Genomic DNA, 18,889 nt, shown 5'->3' with positions numbered 1-18,889 from the left:
GCTGGACTCCACTGGCAACCGCCTTGCTCAAAGCTCATCTGCAAGGCTCTTACTCTGAAAAGGCACAAGCAGAAAATATGCAATAATCAATCAAAAAAAGTGACAAAATGGTATTGAAAGCGAGGACAGCTATTCATTTAGGGCCAGTTCGAGCTGCTATCTCGTCTCTCTCCAAATTTGGTCATTTTATATAGAATACTATTCTTGCCCTTCTTCATTTATTTTCCCATAAATGCAGCTGGTCCTGCGCATGATGAGCCAACACATACTGTTCAGTGGTTGGAAAAAGGAAAGGACAGATATAACTCAAGTTCTATTAGTGGTTCTGCCACTTGTGCAATCTTGGGCAAGTCACCATTTTCCATCTGCAAGTGAGGGATAACAGCTGCCTGTATCTCTGAAGCTGTGTGAAGCTCAGCTAATTGAAAGGTTTATAAAAGTTTTCAGAACCTGGGCTTCAAGGTGCTATATTTAAGCGTTTTATCTTTAGTGCCTGAATTTATGTTACATACCAAAAGAAACACAGAACAGATTTTGCTTTTTCAAACTTTGACCTAGGAGACGGATTTAAACTGAGGAATCATGAAGGACTAACCGCTTCAAAATGCATTTTACCGGCAAATTATCATTAATGTTTTTGTTTACTTACTTGTTACAGAGTGGTCAAACTTCAATGCTATTAAATCCATTTTTCTCCTTCCAATATTGAAAAGTTCAGCTTTTAATGGTGCCTTTTTCTCTGGCCTGTAAACAGACCTCATGACTACAGCTCCCCGCTGTTACTTATTCACACATGAAACCACAAGACCTGTGTTTCATTAATTAAATCTGCCATTAAAAATTAAATAATGTGAATAAGTAGATGTAAGCTTTATCTCCATTGGGCTTCAAAGGTCTCACCATTTCTCCAATTACTACCCAAGCAATTTTCATATTTCATACTGTCTGATTTCTCAAAGGGACTGGATCTGAGAGATCAGAATGAGAGAAAGTGGGAAAAAAAGAAAGCAAGGTAGCAAATTTAAACATTTTTCAGGCAATACGAAGAAGTCCCATCAGACACTATTAGCCTGCAGCACTCTGCAGTGAAACAGCAGTGGGAGAGGAAAATGGGAACAAATATGTTCTACGTGAGACCCAGCATGAGGTCGTGTTTAACCCACCTGAAGAAAGTAACGATAGCCAACAGAATCATTTGCTGGATGTGCTGTTGATTAAAGTGGTGGTGGCACAACCTTACCTACTTTATTAGAGAGTTCAACTGCCCAGCACTTCGGTCAGGCTCATCTTCAACAACATCAGCTACGGGCACAGACAAAAATAGCTGGGAAAGGAACCCAGGCTTTAGTTCTGAATTCTGAAGCTGCTAAAAGCAGGCAAGTGAGAGCCTGAACAGAGGCAAGAATCTCAGTGAGGGGAAGGAGGAAAGACTTGGTCTCACAGCAACCACCAGGCATCATGCAAAGATTGAGGAGGGGCATAGAACACCTTCAACGTGCAGATAAAGCTGCTGAATTTTAAAAATGAAAAGGAAACCTCTTTCCCTATGATCCAACTGGGCCTCTTGCTGTTGGTTCAGACTTCTCCCCTCCAAAAACCTTAAAACCAATAGATCAATATTTCTAATGCTATGAATCAGTATCTTTAAATGCTTTCCCAAGTAATAAAAACAGGGGGCTACCATTTAAATCTGAGTTTGTTCAACAAGCAGATTTTTAAAATACATTTTCTTTGGCCTTTAGACCCTTTCCAGCCTTGGGAAAGTCACATTCCCTTTTGTCCTAACCATTAAATGAGCAACAAATGGGCTAAATGGGCAGGAGAAGGGCCTTTCAGCACAGGCACAGACACAGCAGGTTCTGTGATCTGGGGCTTCTACTAACAGAGAATAATTTTCCAAGCATTCTCATCTATACTACTTCAGACACAAGATCTGCTTCATTTTCAGCAGTTCATCCACCATGCTATAGCAGGAGAGAACGTTCCAGTGGCCCAGAACTTTCGAGGGCTTTATAAAATAGTTGCAAACAAGAAGCTAAGCCAAGAACCACCTGAGCACTCCCCCCAGCTTCAGCAGGGTCGCCTCCACACAAGGGCTATTCAGCAGGATCAAGGTGTAGCATTTGCACTTGAAACAAAGTCTGAGCTGCCTGTAGTCTTAGTGAAGTCCTTTATCTTCACAAAACGATATTCAGCGGTACAGTAAAAGAGAGAACATTCCACACGAAATTACAAGACATGAACGCTGCTTTTAATTTACTTTCACATTATTTGATGCTTGAGATAAAATGGCAGCTCACAAAGAAAAAGTTGAACATGAGACCTCAACTATTATTAAATAAAGCTCCTGGCAGTCTTAGTTGCAGAAATAAGTTTAAAAACATGACCAAAGGACACCGTAAGGGCTCAAATAACAAAAGACACAGAAAGAATGAATGAACCACCTAAAATGTTTCACTTCTCTCAATAAAGCTGAGCCTAAGGGGAGTCAACTTCAGAACATCAGAGCTTTGTCATATGGGGAGAGAGCTCTCCAGAGAAGACAAACAAACTAAAGCAAAGAAACGTTAGTTTGAAAGATTTTTCCCTGCTGTTAAATGATGGTTTGTAGCAAATAATAAAAACACCAAGAAGTTGTAAAAATACATAACAAGAGCCTAAAGTGCAACAGAACCACTTTCCTTTACCCTGCTGTTTTTCTACAACAGATTTGCTGCTATACCCTTGCTCTCCACTCTTCCAAAACACCCTTGTGCTAAAAATTCCCTTCCAAAGGGAATAAATTCTAAAACTTTGAGCTAAATTTGGAGTAATTTTAATTCAGCATTCCTCCTTGGCTGCAAACATGCAGAGAAACTCCAACACTCACTACTACACCTCACTACACTGCCCAGGCCCTTTCCAGAACACATAGCAAAGAAAGTAAGAAAACATAATAGCAGAAGACTGAGTTCTCAGGGTTATTTCAGGAGGGGAAGTAATTGAAACATAAAGAGAAAACCCTGCCAGCTCATTCTCACACTGACATTAAACCACATTCCTTACAACTTCAGTGAAACATGTGCTACTTGCAGTAACATGTAAAACAGAAAACTGAGCAAAACAAGCATGAGGAAATCAAAATTAATCAGCTTTCAGGTGAAATTATTTGTGAACATCAAGCAGCAGCATTAAAAACCTGACACCGGGACAAAGATTTCTCCATCACTTTCAGTTCGGGTCAATAGATCAGAAGGTGTCTTGATTTAAAACCAACAAACCCAACCACCACCACCACAGATATCTTGAGATATTTTGACACCTCAGAGTGCAGAAGCTTGTCAGTGGTCACAGTGTTTAGAGATACAAAGAGGATTAACAGCTGTTGAAATGCTGCCAGCCTAGATGAATGCCAGTGATAGCTCTGATGAAACGGAGCAGGGCAGTGGAGGCCTTGACAAATGCTGCAGACGACAGCCGGGAGATTGGATGGTACAATCTGCCTCGCACCTGACAGACGTGGTGCTTCGATCCCTTCTCCTGACATCCACGCTCACCAGCCTGTAGCAAAATGCCCTTTGCAAGGCCCTCTCAAACCCAAAAGAGCACAAGAGGCAGTGCTGTGAGCGGGGCAATATGTGGTGTGCCCGACAAGGGCACCGCAAATTTCTGAGAAAAACAGGTACTTCTTACATATCAAATGTCAGCTGGAAGACATTCAAATTCCTGCTTCCAGCTGCTTCTGAAGCCAGAAATAAGACCTCACACCAGCCTGAGGAGCAGCACAACTGTGGCCTGCCTGCCCGCTCTCGGGGACAGGCAGCACACACATGCCCTGGATGCAGCTGCTGCCATGAGGAACTCCGGGAAGCTGCAGAGAAACATCCATCGGTCAGTGGCAGCTTTGGGAGCCACCTTTGCTGCCAGCAGTGCCTCAGGGCAGCAAAGGTGCACCCAGGTTCCCCACAGCTCAGCAGGTCACTGGTTCACACGCGCTGTAGATCAGGCTGATCATTCTCACCACTCGGAAGTCTCACGCAAACGGCTCCTAACAGATGTGAAAAATTACCCCATGTACCTGCATCCCTCCCACAGGTACAGAGGCAGATGAGTCAAACCAATCTGTTCACTGGATGACCCAATGGATGTGTTAAAATCAACCCACTCAATCAATCACTGCTATCAGCTGTGGTCCAAAACAGGGAGTTCAGGAATTTCAGAATATGCTGCAAGAAACAAGCTCTTCGCCTCCTGAGCTCACTCCTCTGGCGTTTCTGCTCAGCCCACTTGCTGGTATCAGCATTAGCTCATTCACATTTCCTCTTTCCCATCAAGTGCACATAAAAATAAAACCCAATTAATAAGGAAGAGAAACATGCCTATAGAGCATATCACTGGAGCACAGAAGTTAAGGGTTAAACTGCTTTTTTAAAAATTCATATGCTTTTTTTCTTAAAAGGTAACAGAGAAAAGATGCAAGGAACTACAAACAGCTTGCTGATATGAAAAAAAGAAAGACTTTTTTTCAGCCAAAGCCAACTTCTAAACACAGCTCTGTTGTTTGCTGTTCATGTGTGGGTTCATCCATTCCTCCTGCTGAGACCAATAATGAAATGAGAGCATTGAATTTGTTCCATTCTATTCTTTCCTTCGGCAATAAACTGTGAGATCATAAATTCTGGATTAAGATTCAGAGAAAGCATAAAGAGAGTAGTGTCCACAGTAAGAACACAGGCAAGTTAAACTGGTCAGGAGCAGAAGTACATTCCTCTTTGAACAGATCTTCTCATGTCTGCAATATTATCCTGAGTTGAAAGCAAAATATTAATTCTGTAGCATATCTAGAAAGCTTCTTAAAGATAAAATCCCACACAACACCTATCTCTACAAAGCTTGAAGGAGGCAGAGCTGGGGAGAAGGAACATGGCTGTGTTTATCCTGTGGATAACAAACTAGGTACAAAAAGGTTAAGCTACAGTCCCTAAAGCACATGGCAACTCAAATAAAAATATGCATCCCAGGACTTCCCAGAATCAGGGTCCCACACAGAGATACTCCATCCGAGTGAAAATGGGTTTACAGACCCAGGCTGCGATCCCACACCAGAGTCAGACTGTCTATGAAGGTACCCTGGGAAGAGTCTAATTAAAAACAGGTACCCCACAGCAAAATGGTTTTAGGACTTCCAAAAGCTTCAAGTGCCTCATTAGAAGCAGGCAGAAAAGCCTCATGTTATCTTCAAGTCAGAAAGGCAACCAGCAAAAAAGAAATTAATACTACAGAAGCAATTAAAAGGGGAAGAAGGAGAAAAGAGAGAGAAACACTGTGTTTATATGAGGTTGCTTTAAAGCACACCCTTCTGAAAGACTACAAACAAAGCATTGCCAATTCTTTAAACAAACTCTGGAAAGTAAAAGCAGCTTCAAAGAGAAAGGCCGTAAAATTCCAGCAGGTAACTCAGGCTTTCTGAAAAGGACAGCAACAGCATTGTGAAAGGCCCAGATTAATGCCAGTACTGCTGTAGGGGAGTATCACCCCACTCTCCTCCCAGCTGGAAGTTTAGCTAAGGTGAGAAACTCACAGTAAATGCCCGAATCAATTACACCTGACAAGTGCAGGTAAACAGGCTTCCCAGGCATCGATTAAACATCAAGAGTTTTCAGCACCTGCCTCAGAGGAGTCCTGCATGTGGCTGACCCATGCAGATAACGCGGTGCCCACGGCACTGAGGGCACAGCACTGCCTGCCACATCCCAGAACCTGTGCTGGCAGCTGCACAACTCATCCTGCAGGGACACTTGGTCCTACCAGCAGATCCACCACACAATCAGGATGAGCTCCGAGACCACAGGATGCTGCCTCAAACAACTGGGCATTGTCCCTGAGAGAGTGACAGGAATGCAGAGAAATCGATGCCAAGGGAAACAGAGAAGAAAGAAGGAAATTGCCAGAATATCAAGAGCGCTAAGAAATGCGGGCGGAAGTTTCATTCAAAGGCTGACCAGCACTTTCAAGGGGGAATAAAGAGGGGGAAAAAAACCCCATCAAACAAAATTGGCAGCCATCAAATACTTGTCATACAATAAAAAAGATACGAAGCACATTCCCCTGTCAGGCCTGTCACAGGAGCTTATTTTGGGAAGGAAGGAAGGAACATTTTAGCTAAGATTTAATGCCATCATGCCAAAGCTGGTATTTGACAGAGCCTCCAACAAAACTCCCACCACCTCGGACAGTCATGCTGCAGCTAAAACTTCCATCTTTCTCTGCTGAGAATATCCCTAAGTCCCATTTATAAACTGCAGCAGCTGGCTCAGTTAACAGTTCCTGTCCCAATTGAAAAAAAATAGCTGAGTTAAATTCATGACCCCATCCTTTTACACAACAGGTCGCTAAGGAATGCAGTACACTGGGTTCCCAGAGGAAGGCAGAACAGAGAAACCCAAGGCAACAGGATGCACAAGAGAACTGGAGAATACTGAAGAAAATGCATCACATCCATACACTTGCATGGGTAAAGGAACTGCAGGGAAGAGAGCCACTATAAGAAACAAACAAAAAAACCACTGAAAAACAGAAGTAAGCTAAAGCCTGGAAGTTCCACCCCCTCCCAGGGTTTTTCCTCTACCCCCAACTACAAATTATTCTCCACGTGCAGTTTCCAGTAAATCAAGCTTTGCTAAATAACCCCGACATGTGCGGGGCTGAGAAGCAGCCAACAAGCAATGATGAGATGTCCCTGGAATGATTAAGGAAAACGCAGACATCTCTCAGGTTACAAGGAAGCCTGTTGTACTCTCCCCTTGGTGCATATGCAATGCTGCAAGCGCTGTTCTGAAACCTCTGATATTCAAAGGCTCATTTGGTTGACAAGGAGCCTGTGGATTCGTGGACAGATTGTCACACAAACTGTCAGGTTTTTAGAGAAACTATCAGACCTCTCTTTGCCTACGTTATGGAGCACATCAAAGACACAGAAGATGAACCAGACACTGACTGCACAGATCTGACAGAATGGTGGGTGTACATATTCAGAATACTGTACTGCTGGGGGGTGGGGGGAGAGGCTTAATGTGAATAATCAGGGGCTGAAAGTTCCAGAAATGTGACAGTTTTTGGCAGCAATTCCCATCTTTGCATTTATTTATCGAAGGGAGAAAATCTGCCATACTAGAGGCAAACTTGAGAGAGGAAGAAAAATTGTATCAGCAGCAATTTATTTTGCCACTGTACTTTTTCTTTATTACTATTACTCCCAGAGCATTTTCTGAAGATATTTGTATTTTCAGTCAAGGTTCTCTCACTGTGCTTGCAGGCTCTCTTCCCATTTTATCCTGTAGGAGAGACTGGTTTAATGATTACAGCCAAAAAGACTGCTAGGACTTCACAGGTCACTGTACACGGTTAATGACACAGACAAATCCACACTTTCAGAAGTGCCTGCTGGCTCACTGCTCTGTCTGGAGATGCTCAGGAGCTCATTATTCAAAACTTCAAGCTCAACTTATGGGTAATCAGCACATCTGAAGAAATACACCATACCCAGATAACCAAAAAGTGACAAGAAAAAAGCTATTATAGAAAATACTAACCTTAAGCATTAAGGTCTCACTTTTAAAATGGGGACAATGTTCACTTATCTTCCAGTGAGCTAGAAACCTCAGTTAATGAATACCTGGAAAATGTTCCCAGCTCCACAGTTCAAAAATAGTATGACAAAGGATAACTTTATGTCATTCTCCCTTATTAGTGATAGATGGACAAACATTATAAAGCAACAATGTATTTTATAAAATAAAATTATTAAACTATTTCTACAAAGAAATATTGATTATTATTTAGAAAGGAAAATAAAATATAAAATGAAACATTGATAACAAGAAAAAGAAAATGGATTAACACAGATTCCTTTGGCCTGCCTTTACAATATCACAGTCACATAACCTCTAGTTTGCTGTGCAAGGCATCAGTTATTCCAGAGAAAGGAATACTAGTATCTTTTTATAGGTATTTTACCATTCAAAAGATTGAAATTCGGCACACAGCAAACAGAAAATAAATGCGATGTTTATCCTAAGATAAAAATAAACCACAGAGAGGACAAAGGAGAAAGGATGGCAGAAGGGATAAGAAAGAAATCAGAAAATATTTGTAAGCAATTTCCTCTCCATCATTTGACAGTCTCATTCTCTCTGCTTTTAGCAATCTTCTCTTTCACCCGTTTTTTAACGCAGCTGTTTTGCCTCCCCTAAAGGAGCATTGAAGTGACACCTCTGCAGCTGGCAAAGAGGGAAGGCTCCAAAGAGAAGCCCAGAAGGAGCACAGACCTCCAGTCAATGGAGAGGCATTTTCACAGGGGGGCTATTAAGCTGTAAACATTAACATGAAAATCAAACACCCACAGAGAGCAGGAGCAGCCACACAACTCCTTCGTGCCCCTACTCTGGCAGAGACCACTCCAGACACAGCCCTGGGGCAGGATGTCACCCTTGGCCTTACACAGCTTTTGGGCACCACCAGCTGAATTATGGAACTTCCATTACAGAATCCAGGCAGAGGAAAGGCAACAAGGCAGGTCTCACTTTTTAGCCCATTAAACAATAATAGGAATAATTACTTATTAACATTAAACCTGAAATATCTCACAACATCTTGCTGCCAAGGCTTCTCAGGAACATAAATGGAAGAATGTCACATGCACAGTGCACCACACACCCATAGATGTAAGATAATCTACTCAGAAATTAATCTCTAAATACAGTCTGACAGCAAGAATTATTGCATACAAGCAACAACAGACCTTGAACTTGGCCTTAAACGAAAAGGAAATATAGGTAGGCTTTAAGTTCCAGAAGAAACATTTTGGTATAAGCATCCTAATTATCAGGAGTTTGTTGCTGTAGCTGATAAACTTTGTAAGAAAAAGAGGCTTGGGAAACAGTGTTTTTTATAAATGGATATTTTTTGCAGGCTCATAAAAAAAAAAAAAATCAGTATTTCAGCTGTATCTGGACAAGACCAAGCAAAAAATTCAAGCTCTTCAACTAGAGACAGCCTGAGCTCAGACAACAGGAACACAAAGAAGGGACAGAACTATGCTTTTGCTGGGGAACAACAGGAGGGAATAAAAGCAAACACCACAATCACTTCAGACCTGGAGGTAAAGCCTCTCTCCACAGAACAAATGAACACACAAACTTGAAACCCAGCACTGTTCTGTTTTCAGCCAGCAAGGACAAATGCTGTGTTCCTCCCTGGGACACTCTGTGCTGATCACAGAAATCAACAGTTAGGACATAATTATGGGGATTTTTTTTTGTTCTTCCTGCAACAAACCCTTGTCTCTAACTGAAGGAAGAGTTCTCAGTGCCACACAAAGGAGTGATTAGCCATCAGGCATAATGGCTTTTTGCTGCTGCCAATGGAAGCTGCATCTCAACAAATGACCTAAAGGTGAGAGGTCTCATACGCTACCTTTAATTCCCTAAACAGCCAAAGGAAATTCTGTGCTATACATAACCATTATGGAAAATGGGGTTAAAAAAATGCATATACATGCTCAGACAGGCACACAATACAGCGTTTTTACACGCCCATATGAGTCGTCTTCTCTGATCAAGAACCACAGTCCAGGCAGTTCAAAGCCTGCTGCATGCCAGGGCAAATTAGATGATTTCTGTGTCCCATCCAGTGCATCATGAGACATCTCTGGGGGGAAAAAAAAATCCACAACCCAGGCACTCCTCAACTGACCCAGGCGTGCAAGCTCAAAGCAACCTTGCAACTTGAAATTATGAAAGAAAAAATTTGGCTTCTGTTCAGAAGAATGGGAAGGCAGAAGAAAGGAGAAGGAATTAAGCTGGTTTTCTTATTAAAAGACCTGAACCGCAGTAATTGGGAAGGAAAAGAAAAGCTAGCTCTTCTCATAAAATAACCTAGTTATTAAAAGTCTTCTCAAACCATAGGCTTAGAGCTTTATCTCAGCTCCCACATTTACTTCTCCCATCTCTTGCCCCTCTGTGGCCTCTTGGAGATGGGCACAGATTCAGCAGCCTCTCAGTGTGTCCTGGCTCTGTGGCCATTCCTCACTGTTGCTGTCCCCTGTGCAGGGCAACATCTTTTACTTGCTGGCCACCTACCTGGGCAACCTCCTTTCCACATTTGTCAGGGTACAACTCCCAGATGGTTCTACTGCATATGAGATGTATATTTACTATTTTGAACTAAAACAAAACAAAATTATCCATTATTTCTTATTTATTTACAATGGGGCTAAAATACAAATAGGTGAGCCAGGAAATCTTCATTTGAGGCAAGGTGTTTAATGGCAAACTGTGGCTGGGATCGTCCTTGGGGCAGCAGAATGTATGGCCAAACCATCAATTAACCCAAAAACCAACCAAACAAAAATCCACCCCTCATCATCAAGAAACCAGGAGATTCTGCAACAGGCAAAGCAAGTTTGCAGTGGCTGAAGACCTCACTGTGAGCCTGATGGTACACATCTATCTAAAAACATTGAACATGTTATTTACAAGCTACTTCTGAGTCACCCTGGTCTCTGGGGAACATGCATTATATGTTCAAGAAATTGGAGTAGCTCTTTTATTTATGTTTCTTTTAAAATGACTGGCAGATGGGGAAAAAACCTTCAGAGAAGTGGCCCCAGGCTGTCATGAAACATGTATTTAACACACCCACAGTAAACTACTAAACACTTCAGAAGGTACAGCCGCTGTAAATATGGAGTAGTTCCTTTTTAAAGTCTGATCTTTGGACTACTTAATTCAGCACAAATTTGAGATCTTCCAGGGAGTCAATTTATAGAGTAATTATTAGCCATATTTTCCATTAACATGATGACAGCATATTCTGTAAGGGCAGAGCCATAATTTTAAGGACCTTTTCAAAATGAATCCCAGTGTTGGCTTTATTTTTAAGTCACAATAGGAATGCCTTTTCCCTGCCACACATGGAAGGACCACTGTGAGCTGAAATAGAAATCTCAGATTCCCCAAAGTCAGGCTCTTATGCAAGTGAATTCCACACACAGGGAAGTTTTGTCTACCTGAACCAATTTCCAGGACTAAGTCTAAATCTGGAATATCCCAAGAGAAGCACAAGCTTCAATCATCGAAATCCCAGCAGACACACAGAATCCAGCCTAAGGTCTGGAACACATTTAATCAATTCACTGTGCTAACTCTCTACAGCTTCATAAAATAGCCAATAGTGCAATAACAGGGCCAGAAATTAATTGTACACTGGTTGGTGAATTACACGGAAATAACAGGCAGCACTGGTATTTATTGCAGCAGGGTGATGTAGCTGCTGTTGAGGTACAACTGCACCTCAGTAAAAACAGGTGAGAGACCAGGGGGGGTGTGCAAGTGCTGCTTTCCATTAGAAAACAGCGCTGCTTTTACTGGTAACAGTGTTATCTATATAAATATAGATACACATAAATACCAATTCGGCTTATAAACAAGCATGTAAACAGCACAAGGAGGGAGGAATCAGAAATTTAAACTATTAGGCAATGAGAAAATGAATTAAATTAAGGGCAAATTGGGTTGAATAAAAAATGCCATGGAAGGATATCAGAAATATTAGATAATGGGGAAAGCTCTCAGAAGTAAGACAAAAGAAACCCTTGTTTTGCTCTTTTTGGACTAGACTTGACAAATGCTTCAGTGTTGAGTTCTAACAAAGAGATAAGATCACATTCTAGGTCTTTTTGTTCTGCCTTTAACAAGTCTTCATAGTGATACACTGATGAGACCAGATACCAGATTGTTATCTAAATTCAGCTGCTAAATTCAGTGTTAAGACACTAAGTTCAAACCACACATTGCCACATTTATTTCACAAGTCGAGCCTGAGGATGGATTCCTCCAAGATGAAGCAGCCCATAAGCATCATTCTCTCCCTCTGCAAAGATACTCTAAATGCCAGGGAAACAAAATCACCGTAAGGCTCTGACAGTTCACCCTTCAGCACACAGACTGCAAACGCATCTCTGCACTAATCGTGCAGGCTGGAGAGGAAGCAAACACTTAGCTGCTGTTTGCATAGAGGCTGCTTGTAATTTGATGTAATGTACTGTACAGCAGTCAACACATATTGAAGGGAGAACATACACACTGCAGAGAAGGCAGAAAGGCTGTGCTGACATCTAACACATTTTGGTTACCCTATTATAGATGTTCTTCGAGTTCATCAAATTACCAATCAATTTATCTGATCTCTGAAAGCTGTGTACTGAGGTATATTAACTACTAAACATCACAAGCTTTCAGCAAAAAAGCCATTAAATGGGTGAATTGAGCACAAGGTACTGGAAGTCTGTGTGTTGGCCACCAGCAACAAGGAAAGAACCTCTCCCTGCAGAGAGGGAGACTACGAGGAGCATTAGCCTCCTCTAAAGATGCTCTTCAGCCCTAATGGATGCCCACAGAAAGCAGAAATCAGGGATGCTGCCCTCCCTGCCATGCTCTTACCCCAGCATGACATTTAATGTCTGAGAAAAATTGAAAAGGAGAAGAGGATGGAAGGTTGGAACCGGTTCAGATGATGATTTCAGGCTTGTTCCCATTCAGAAATTTAATTCATGCACAGGACAGCATCTTCCATTCTCTGAACATCAAAGGTTGTGCCCTGGGAGACTGATAAGAGCCACTGTCACTTGAGAGCAGTATCCACACAGCCCCAGACAGGCAACCTGAGCAACTGGAAGTGATCTGAATGATTAGGATGGATCTTGTCAACCTATTTCAGAAAACTACACTGGGGATTATTCTTGTGTTCAGAAGATTAAATCAACAGTTTGATGAACTGGGTGCTTTGCTGTACTGCTCCACTGGCTTGAAAGGCAAACTGCTTTTTTGGATCATAGATGTTGTAAGTTCAAAGAAAGCATTGGTGGGTTTGTGAGAGGAAGGGTTTGCAGGAAGGGCTGGGGATCAACAGAGAATAGAACAAATTGGATAAGAAATGAAAATCAAATTGTAAAGAATATTGTAAGGTTCAATTATGGAGATGAGGACAAGAAATTCTTCTAAAAGGGAAACACATTTTTTGAGAACTGAAGTTCATTTCACACTAGCTGTTCTTCCTCCAGGTACCCACAGCACTGGGTAAAGCAGTAAGCTGGTGGCTGGCAAGACTGTGACTAGAGGCAAACAAAGCAGCCCTTACACACATGGCAATAGCTCACACACAGCCCCAAGACATTACAGGAGAAAGCAAATGGTGTCAGTGACACCTGCCAGGACATATCAACTCATTTATCAAAGGGCACTGAATCTTTAACTCCCACTGAGAGGGCAGAAGGTTTGGTTGGAGATAACACCTGAACACAGCTTGTTTTTTCAAAGGTAGGCAAGTGATCCCTAGGTCTCATGGATACAGACAAGCCTGGCATCCCAACTCAAGGAATGGATTTCTCATCCCCTTCAACAGAAATCCCTCCCTACCTTTACTAGGTGACATCAATTTGTGCAGCCCCACAGTCTGCTTTAAATTGATGATGAAGATCCAACATGAATGTATTTCTCTGGAAGGCTTTTGTTCAGGCTTCTATCACTCTTTTTCTGCAGAATTTTTATTGAGACAAGTTACCAGCTGTAAACCAGGAATGACAGTGGACTTGCATGTAGGGGTGACCTTGGCACACCAAAGTGGGAGACAGCTCCAAGAAGGATAAAGGGCAATAGGAACAACAAACAAAAATAACTTTGCCTCCCATTCTTTGCACATCCTAAATGCTTTACAAACATGAATTAAATGGGAAGTACAAGGGCAAAAAGAGATTAATTTAAACAAACCAAACAAGATGAATGCCACACACAAAATTACAAGATTTGTGAAGTCAAGCAGAGAAAAAGGTGCAGTCAAGCTTATTAATAAAAAAAGGTATGTATTCAATGCATTCCTTTCCCACTTGCACAAATACTCTACAGCTTATGAATACCTCTTGTGCTACTTACTGCTCTGAAAAACTACAAGCAGAAAAACGTTGCATATTAATGTACCCACTGCTCACAGCAGTCCACAGCCGCCTAACAAGAGATAACGTGGGAGCCAGAGCTTAGGAAAATCCAAACAAAGAAGAGGCATCATCTACAGCAAGGAGTTTCACTTTATCATCCAAGATTACCTTCAGCCTTTCTCTGCTGCTTTACTCTACTCCAAAGCGCTGCCCGTGTTTTTGTTGTAGTGTAGCACTGCCCTTAGCTTTTGGCAGGTTAAACTCAGCAAGAGGCCAAATAGCAAAAGGAGTAAAACAAATATTTACTTGGGAGAAAGTATACAACTAATATGCTAAGTGAAATCCAGGCATCTGAAGGGTTCCAGGAGAGACTGCACTTCTTCCTTACAATATTTTTTAAAGGACCTTTCTACTACTTGGAGAAAGCAGGATAAAGCATACACAGAATCCCTAATAAAAATCCCAGTTCTGAGCAGTATATATGTTACCTATTTACAAAAAGCTCCCTCCATCTCTCTTCCTGCTTCTCAGTAACAAATAAATGCATGAAAAAACATCATCTTGAGCTTCTCACATTGAGTGTGTCTAAGGATCTCCCTACAGATTATTAGTCTAACTCTCATTCTTTCTATCCAGAAGAACACTACAGTACAAAACCTCATTCAAAACAGTTGAGAGAAGACACATATTTTATGAAATCATTCAAATTACATGGATGAGATGTAAAATTACTGAAACAAGTCAGTTAGAAGTTTAACCACCGATAACAAATTAGTCAGGTCTCATTACTGGATTACTTATTGGAGATGAGACAGTCACATTGGAAACACAGGTGTGGAATGGAATGTCTGTATCACCAGCTCCAACCCTGCAATCACACACAGTCATACAAGAAACAGTCAGTTCAAAGGAGCCTTTCCCTCTCATTTTCCTGATTACCTAAATATTTCAGGCACTCCAAAACAAAAACATACATGTGACCCAAAAGACAGAAACACTACAACAAACTATCAGAGTTAAAGTGAGGAAGATGAAGGGTTTTACCAGTGTAATGATCCTCTGCAAGGAATTTGTTCAATAAAATTTGATTAAAAATAATCTCTAAGAAGCATGCACCACACTGCAGGCAGAACAAAGCCCACCATCCCTTCCCACACACACAGCCCCTGACAAACTGACAACGAAGGGTGCAGTGGGAAGAATATTCCCAGCAACTAATCCCAGCATTGCCTTAATCCCAGTACACCCACTGTATATATTCAAGTCTGCACTCAAAACAGAGGAATGCTGCCAGTAGCAGCAGTGTGTGGCATTTGCTCAACACAAGTCAGAAGTGCAAATCAAGTGTCAGGCACTACAAAGAAACAGAGAACCAAACAGTGATTCTGACACAGCTGCCACACACGTTCACGGTCCCCCCGCATCGTGAGCACTGCGCACACAGTCCTGGTTCACAACCCTCTGAGGATTAAAGACGTGAGGAGAAGTTCCAAAAATGACTAGCCAGGATGGTCAAAGCATATGGGGCAAATACCCCATAACCTTGCTTTGATCACAGAATGGGTGAGGTTGGAAGGGATCACAGTGGGTCATCTGGTCCCACACCTCCCTGTTCAAGCAGGGTCATCCCAGAGCACATGGCACAGGAGTGTGTCCAGATTCTCCTTGACTGTCTCCAGTGAAGGAGACTCCACAACCTCTTTTCCCATCAGTTCAATTCTTACAGTTATCCCTGGACATTCACTTTCAGTCACAGCCAGGACCAGCACACTGAACTAGATGGATCCTTACTGCGACACAGACTGCTGCACTCATTGTCTCATTTCTTCCAGTGCTTTAGTAGAAGATGCAGGGAAAACCCCAAGAGCTGAAATACTGCAATTATTTTTCATACATGCCTTTTCCTGTGAAAATTTTAATAAGACTGTCTGGAGAAACTGCGTTTCTCAAGATCTGTTTGAAATAAGGTACACCTATAGTTCACCTCATGCAAAACTAAAGGCAAAGCCTTTTTAGCATTTTTATAGCTTTACTCTTCCACAATACTTTGCCCTCCCATTATAAGCTATTCCATCATATAGATGGAATAACTGAGATAGATGGACTAAATAATTGTTTCAAACTCCCAAAAGAGAAACAGCTATTAGAAAATGAGCAGGTCTTTCCTTCCAATTTTGTGCTCTGTCCAGTAGATTACAGTACTCTTTCAAAGATTACAAAATAAAAGGATAATGTATTCACACAATCTGCTGCATTCAAGAGAACTACTGAGTTCAATTCTGGTCAATACATCTCAAAGACAGAGCTGCTAGGGGGAAAGAGTCAAAAGAAAAACAAGTAGAATGAGAAACCTGGAAAAAATCATTCATACAAGCAGAGGTTGAAAAGGTAAGGACTGGTCAGTTGAATGGAAAGGTAAAACAGGGAACAGAAGTCTGCAGATAATGAATAATAAGCAGAATTTCTTTTATCTCTTTCACATAAAGGATATTAAATGCAAAAAATATTTTAAACTGATAACAGAGAATTTATAGAGTACACAAGTTAACCTGTGGCACACACTGCCACAAGATGTTGAAGGCACAGAGCTAAACAGGGCTACAGGAAAAATGCCTGAGATGCACAGAAGAACAATGGCACTAAATCAACTTTCGGTGAATAAAAATACTGAATGAAAATAAACTCTTGTGTAGCAGGGCATGTGTCTGCCTCCAACTGACAACAAGACTCTTCTCAAAGACGGTCTCCCAAAGTTTTCTTTGTCACTTTGTTTCGGTGATTTTTTTTTCTTCCTTCAAAGCCTTTACAAACTGACCGCTATGAGAGGGAACAGGATAGTCTCTGTGTTTGATTCACTGAGCAGCTCTTGTGTTGTAAGGAGTATGGAACACAATTACTCTTAGCATCCTACTGGGAAGGTACTGAGGTTTTAACATCGATAGTTCAAAACAACCTTCAAAAATGAATCTTTAAATCTCCTACTGCTGAATTCTGTTATCATGCAGAAGTGGGGACAAAACCAACCTGGGCACAGCAGGGGAGGAGAGAGGGGAATTCCTGATAGCCTGATCCTTAGAAGGACAAATTTCAGCTTGCTAACTCCACACTGAGCCATATTCATTCACTCACAGCCAAACACCTCTGAACTACCAGTGACCACACTTCAAGGGACCATCCCCTCTTAAAACAGCAGAGAAAGCAAAATTCTATTTCAGAGCTCTCTCCCACCATCCTCTTACTGAGAGCTTTTTTCTAATATTGACATACACATACATAGATATATAAAAATATATCTAAGCCTGAGTTGGAAAGCTTTAGCACAGCGGAAGGAAAAATATATAAATAAATGTCAAGGTCTGCGTGTATTCAACAAATAAAAGCAGAATTATATAAAAGCAACAGCTAATAAAAAAGATTGTTCTGTGCTGCATTTTCTATCTTTCCAGCCATTACAGGAATAAAATTATCCTCAGAGAGGATCAAAAACCTTTTTCAAAACTAATACAATTAAGCTTTATTACACTGTTTCAAGTACATTTCTCTCCTTTCCCTTCTAGCCCCCACCACCTCCCACTCCAATCCAGACTAACGGTTGGAGGCATTCTTCTATTTTATTACCAGCAAAATGCTAGTCTTTAAGGGTCAGAAACTATCCAGTGTTTCAAGAGAGGAAAGAAAACCTGTTCTTTTTATCTACTTGCTTTTGTACACATAACAACTAGAAGATAGTTTGTTTCTCTGTAGCTCTGCAGTTTGAATAGGACTATGGCAGCTCACCTTACACCCCCAAGAAGATCCCACACTAAAATATCCATCACGTTGTTTATAAAGGCGTCCCTGAAGCAAGGGACATGGACTTGAAAACACAGACAACAAAAGATTTCAAAAAGAGACAATGAAGCCTGGACACAGACTTCTCCTCACTCCACTGTCCATAAAGGACAGACTCACAGGTTTTCCCTGTAATTTCCACTCCATGAAACCAGATCTGGAGAGAGCAACATAATAGAAGCAAACAGCATGGGATCAAGAAATTGCAAAAATTCCCTTTGCGTATGAACATATGGACAACTGTGATAATTAGAACGATAGCTGCTAGATTGTTTGCAATTTCACTGAACAATCCCCATTATCTAGAAATAGAATTTAAAATACAAATGCAACACTGAGTGGTAGTTTTAATAGTTTATTTTTAATGAATTGTATGGATTAAAGAGTTGCAAAATTGTATCGTGTGAATTTGCTCACAGGCATGTTTTACCACTGATGGCTCAAAAAATGCAGCATGGACAGTCATACAGTAGGAGGGAATGAAAAGAGGAATAGATATGCCAACAGCTCCCTACCATTTATGTAATCTACAATTTTCCCATGTTCCATACTCACCATCCTGCTACAAATTGGTAGTAAAACTGATTGATTTCTCAGTCTCTTTACAACCCACTCTTTTCATTGTTTGCACTTCTTTTTAGTCACATAACACAACTACAAGCTGAATGTATGCAACTCCCTGTCAGGAGGTCTAATTGCTTCAAATTGGAGAAGATTATTCTCCACATTTATTAAAAAATAAAGACTACTTATAACATTATTTCATTTTGCCAGGAAGTGAAGAACACATTACTTCATAAGGAACAGCATGGCTGCTCCTATTTTTATGGCATCAATTTTTAAAAACTCATCATGGTAAACAATTAAACAGAGAAGCAAATCCCACGTTCAGGGGAGAGATTCAAATCCCTAAATGGATTTTCAAAGGTCATTTCAGGCTTAAAAGATGCTTGACAGTGTCTCTTTAAATCATGTTTATTTCAAAGGCTTATCCAGCAAGAAGCAGGCAGTGTACTGCAGCACCAATCTTTGAACTGTTTGGTTCCCCAGAGAAAGATTGTTAATACAACTTTAATTCATATTTATAGC

General features: G+C 41.2%; 1 protein-coding gene across 4 annotated transcripts in view; it reads right to left on the bottom strand.

Moving 5' to 3' along the window:
* CHCHD6 (coiled-coil-helix-coiled-coil-helix domain containing 6) overlaps positions 1-18,889 on the bottom strand; it is a 109,443-nt gene that overhangs the window by 52,635 nt on the left and 37,919 nt on the right. The gene's annotated exons all lie outside the window — the stretch shown is intronic.

The sequence above is a fragment of the Anomalospiza imberbis genome, chromosome 11 (assembly GCF_031753505.1).
Source record: "Anomalospiza imberbis isolate Cuckoo-Finch-1a 21T00152 chromosome 11, ASM3175350v1, whole genome shotgun sequence".
NCBI classification, from domain to species: Eukaryota; Metazoa; Chordata; class Aves; order Passeriformes; family Viduidae; genus Anomalospiza; species Anomalospiza imberbis.
The sequence above is the reverse complement of the archived record's forward strand: the minus strand, read 5'-3'. Positions and strand labels throughout refer to the sequence as shown.